This window comes from Mirounga leonina, unplaced genomic scaffold (genome assembly GCF_011800145.1).
Source record: "Mirounga leonina isolate KUSES-001 unplaced genomic scaffold, KU_Mleo_1.0 Mir_165, whole genome shotgun sequence".
NCBI classification, from domain to species: domain Eukaryota; kingdom Metazoa; phylum Chordata; class Mammalia; order Carnivora; family Phocidae; genus Mirounga; species Mirounga leonina.
Window position 1 is genome coordinate 42,045,316 of NW_023270415.1, and position 5,837 is coordinate 42,051,152.

The following is a 5,837-nucleotide window of genomic DNA, read 5'->3' on the forward strand; positions in this document are numbered from 1 at the left end:
CACTCTTTCTCTCTCTCTCTCAAATAAATAAATAAATAAATAAATAAAATCTTTAAAAAAAGGGATATGATCTAGAATAAAGGGGGGTCAGTAACTGTGCTTGCAAGCCATACAGAAACACTAAAGATCCATGGACAGTTGTTTCCTGACAGTTACCAGCAAATCTCTTCTCCCCACTTTCTGTGTGTGTGTGTGTGTGTGTATAAATACTAGGAAGATCATAGGATTTTTTTGTGTATGCTGTCACGTGCTGTTCATGAATGCCAATGTGGACATTCTAAATTCTTTTCTACATGGTAATTATACCATTATAATCACCACAGCCATACTTAACTGCAAAGGTAACGTGCCTATTGTTGTTTTATTCTTTTAAGAGTTATAGAAATCGACAAGCCTTTGCCTGGGCCCTTCTAGGCTCTACTTGGTAAGTGTTGACTAGTCCCACCTAAAAGAGTACTGATGGGTGTCCACCCGGCTGAAACAGGATACCCAGAATGGCAGGGAAGGCCCCAACCATGGGGGTCTAGCATGCATTTAAATGCCTACATTGGCCAGGCAGGTAGGTAAATGAGTGAGGTGGCCAGCTATAATAATTGGGATTAGTGGGGACTGTGGCAAAAAGGAGAGAGCATCCTCATCTGAAGGTAGCAGCCACTACTCGGGTCTAACTGATTATTTCATTGTGAGAATGAGAGTCCTAAGTCACTTGATTTCCATCCTCCCACCGAAGAACTTGAAATGAGATTTGTATGTGATATCACCCACTCTTTAGATGTTGCAACTAATTCAAATTTAGAATACTGCAAGTACCCAGAAAATAACCCAAAGGAGCAGTGGGTGGACCTGAGGGAGCCTCATTAGGAGGGAGCCAGATCTGATAGATGCCTGATGCTCCAAGGATAGGTAGCTTAAACTTCGGTTAACTCAATTAACCAAGCTAGAGAATGTGGATGGGGCTCTACTAGAATTACATTCCTATTCTCTTGCCCCCTCCCCCCCCCATTCTTCCCCAGGGGAAGAATAGCTTATTTGCGGAGGGACGTTTGGAATAAAGAATTGTGCATATCTGCATCAGCTCACTCCTCTCCTCTTTGAGATTTGTCTACCTACAAAGAACACAAGACTTGGTCTACTCTGCTAGGTCTATGTCATAAGCTTTACAATTGCCAATGCATATGGCCTGAGGGATGGGGAAGTATGCAGCGTCCCGTGGGCTGTTTAGTACTACCAGAGACTGGGTCAGCCCCTGAATGTCATTCAATATCAACTTTTCTCCCTAATAAAGCTGAAATGCTATACTCCATCCTACTGACTCTTGACTTTATTTCTCAATTGTTTCTAAATGTGGGCAGGAATAAATGTGTGGCATTTTTAAAATCCCTTCTAACTCAAATAGGCATTACTACTATTTGTACTTTACAAAGGTGAGAAAATAGAGGCACTGGCTGATTGAGATCTTTGCTCCTAATAGCCAGCAGTGTGGTTTATGCCCGCTTATCAGCCATTCCTTCTGGTACCAACTTCATTTTACTTGGAATTTTCTCTGTACACTTGATAGGGGTGAGATGAACTCACCCCTGCCTCCAGGGGCAGTATACCTCAGGGCTGGCCCATCAGGGCAACAGAGCCACCAGGATACTGTGATTGGTGCAGGAATGAACACGTGATACAAGATTGACAAACTTGGGTTGATTAAACTTAATCTGGTATAATACTTCGGAGAGTATTCTCTTCCCACTGAGTCACCAAAAGGAGATAGAAACCTCCAAAAGGAGGAGATAGAAGTCTCCAAAAGGAGGAGATAGAACCTCTCCTACGAGAGTGTGTACAGAGCCTGAAGAGAGGAAAGGAATATAATGGTTGTTTGCCAGTTACCGATTTATTGTCTCTTAGCCCCCAAATTCAACTTTTATTGTCTGCTCTGTAAAAGTGTAGATGGGCCCCCAAATATTTTTTCTTTACTAGCTGTCATAATGTTACACTTTGTCAGCATCTACACTTTCCCCAGCATCCTAAGAAGATGAATATCCAGCAAATTCCAGGGGGCAAATTTCCAGAAAGTTCCCCTGAAACAGCATGGCAGCTACTTGTCTGCCAGTCAGTGAAATAGAGTTGTGACCTTTCCAACAGTCTGGATCTCAGCTTAGGATCAGGGGATGGGAATGGCTGGCTCTTCCTTGGATACTCTATTCCAGCCCCAAAGGGAATATTGCTCCTTATATTTGCTATTCCTGCATTTTTTAGAATTCTCTTTACTTCTAGGGGCACCTGGCTGGCTCAGTCGAAGGAGAATGTGACTCTTGATCTTGGGATTGTGAGTTCGAGCCTTATGTTGGGTGTAGAGATTACTTAAAAATAAAATCTTAAAAAAAAAAAAAAGAATTCTCTTTACTTCTTGATAGCCAATCCCTTGTTATTCCAATCCCCTGTTATAGTTAATAGTTCTTTAAACTTTCCCTGTTCAAATGATTGTGTGGTTTTTTTCTCCTGATGGGACGCTGACTGGCACGGATGGCAAGTGAGGCCAAGCTCTAATGGTATGGACTGGGCCAGAACCCTCCTCTTCCTCTGGACTTTTCAGTGAGTAAATGAATACTTTTTTCTTCATTTGAGCCATTTTGAGTTGGGTCTCCTGCGTCTGGGAAGTTAAAGAATCTCAACTTTGTAAGCAACAAAAGAATGAACAGTTAAAAGAACAAGAAATGTTTACCTGGAAAAAGTCAACTTCTTCAGAGGCAGTATGAGAACTATTCACATTTTCACTGTGGGAAAGAAGAATTTAAATGTTACGGTCAATTTGAATTTTATGACCATAATATGTCATTTGATGATCAAATGAGGACCAATGGTGGAAATTACAGAGACAAAATCTCAGTTCACCATGACAACATGAGGGAGAACTTTCCAGGAATTCAGTGATGGGTTTTGGAATATAGGTGAAGTTTGGTAGGGTTGAGTCCAGGCCGACGACCAAGAAAGAATGCTTGAAATGTCTTTGGTGCAAAATGGTGGTTTATTAAAGCATGGGACAGGACCCGGGGGCAGAAAGAGCTACTGCCCTGGGGTTGTGAGGGGGTGGCTGATTACATACTATGGGGTTGGGGGAGGTAAGGGAAAAGGGAGGTTTCCAAGAATTTTCATATGCTAAAGAGGACCTAAAACATACCGGAGGCCTTGCCATTGTCAAGTTAAGGTTGTTTTCCCCTCTAGCAAGGCATTAACAGTAAGATAGTTGGGAGATCCCTGGAAGAATGTCACACATGTCCCACCCAGGAGTGGGGGTGGGGGTATGTTGCAGGATGTCAGCTTATGCTTTGCTTCCAGATAGCCTTCTGCTCCCTCATCATCAGTGTTCAAAAGTGGAATGAACTGCCTTGTCCACTGTGAGGGCCCTGTCCCTGGAAGTGTTGGGGGACAAGGCGTGATGGCCACTGGCAGGTATGCTATGGAAGAGATTATTGCATTGGGTGGGAAATGCACTGAATGACCTAAGAGGTCCCTTCCAAATCTAAGATTCTACTATTACTTTTGTGGAAATTCCTTAGCCCAAATCCTATTAGACAGTCCCAGTTAAGAGAAAACCAGACAAGGGCAACATTGTACATTACGTGACTCACTTGGGATTGGAACTTTGGATACTGCCAGATGTTATCATCAGCTGCAAAGAAAATGAACCAAGTCACCAGATAGGAGTGTTTAAATCCACTTCTTCGCCCTGCTAAGAACACAATGTATTGCATGAGAAACAGGAAAGCAAACACTGTAAATAAAATTATTCTGAAAGCAAGCATATTAAACACTTTAATTTGGCTCAGGCATATTTACCTGACTCAGAATTAGATTGCTTAAATGAGTAGGTAAATGAAAAAGTGCTCCAAGATCCAGTTCACCCAAAGTATGGAACATTAAGCTGGGAGGCAGCCAACATTCACCTTATTCCTGCTTTTTATAGTGACCTTGGGGCAAGGGAGGGCGGGGTGGAGGGGAAGAAGAAAAAGAACTTGGTTTTGCTGAGCTTTGGCTTGTCCAAGTACAAGAATCAACAAAACAATAGTCAAACCTACATCACAGAGTAGGTAAAAGTAAAACAGGAAATGCCTACAAAAATAGAAAACAATGTATTCTTCTATGGACTTAATAGACACAGTGACTCAGAATTTTTTAATGCAAAGTTTTCTAGTCAGAAATTATACTGAAAGCTGCATTATTTAGCCAGTATTTCCCAGCACCCTCTGAATTAATATAACTTATAAAAAATATCTGATCCAAAACTAGCTAGCCCTAGCATAGAAGATAAGTTGGTTTAACATATACCAAAACACAAAGAGAGTGAAACTAAAACCTATAGAAAATCAGTAACAAGTGTATTCAAAGGTATTATATATTAGAAAGTCAGAGGCAAATTTGCATCTGAACTTATACGGAGTAGTCGTCTAAACCAAACTTTTCAGCAAATCAGACCATTTTCTTTTCACTATCAGTAATTTTTTTTCTTTTCTTTAAGAGGAAAAAAATCCAACCAACAATTCCATCAGCTTTTGTGGAGCAAAACTTGCTATCAAGTTTAATTACTTGCTTTGTCCTTCCGTTTACTATTGTTCCGTTTATTTTTTGCATGTAGACCACATCCTGAGGAGGAAATCATTTTAAAACCCAATTCTTATAGATATCCTCATTTCAGAGTCTTTCTGTGGTCACATATTTATTCCTTACACAGAGTGAGGGACAACAGGAATTGATTAAGAGCCGAGAAGGGTAGGAACTGCCCCTGGATCGAACCTTTACAATTTAGCTTCCCTGATTGGTCAAAATCAATTTCTAGATCAGACAGATTCATCCATATTCAATTTACTCTAGTGCCTCATGTATGATTTAGGGGATCATTATCTGCAGCCCAGATCAATGCAGAAGAGCCCAAACACTCTCAGAGTCTCAGAGGGAGAGTGCTTGGGAAAGCACATTTGCAGATGTTCTCCTGAAGCCCGAAGCAATGAAAGGGGTACCAGAGAAAGCATTGGAGGCCAAACTTCTACTAATGGAAGATCCATTGTTTTATAGGCACTTGCAAACGCCCAATTATAGGAAATGCTTTAGAGGTGAGGCAGTAGAAGTGGGGTAGTTAGTAATAAGAGTGGAACCCCTGGGATGGGTGGGTGCCTCCAGCAAGCCCGTGAGAACCCTGGACTCCATAACCTGGGTTGAAGAGGTGGGAAGGGTGGAACATGCAAGAGGTTGGTCTCCAGGGAGCATCACCATGGGCGCTCTCCTCTGCACTCTCCTCTCATAGTCAACCCCCAGCACGAACCATGGAATTTCGACCAGGTAGCGGAAGTGAAGGAGTGGAGACAATGTGGAGGCAGGCGTGATAAGCACAGCCATTTTTGTTGGCCAGCCCGAAGTCCAGGAGAACTAGTGGTGACCCATCAGAACACGCCCAGAGAGCGAAGCCAGCTTTCAAGGGAAATGGATCTCTCTGGATTGGCGTGGTGCCCCAACCACCCTGGCAAGTAAGAGGAGAGGCCTCAATGGTACTAAAGACTTTGAGGTTGGCACATCAAAGGACAGATGTAGCTGAAATCTACCATTAGCAGTGGCCTGTTTTAATATGCTCGGAATATGGCTGATTCAGCATGAGTGTATTTTCTAAGGTTTAAAGGAAAAAGACACTCTTCCTTTCATAGTGCCTGGTCCCAGGGAGGGCTTGGCTTGTTGGGAAATGAGGCCCTAGGATGAAATAGGTTTTTAGGATTCAGGGATTTTACCTCCCCTTGCCACAATTTTAAGTTTGGCTCTTTCCCTCTGGAGAGGCGCTCCAGACCCAGGGAAGGGAATGACGC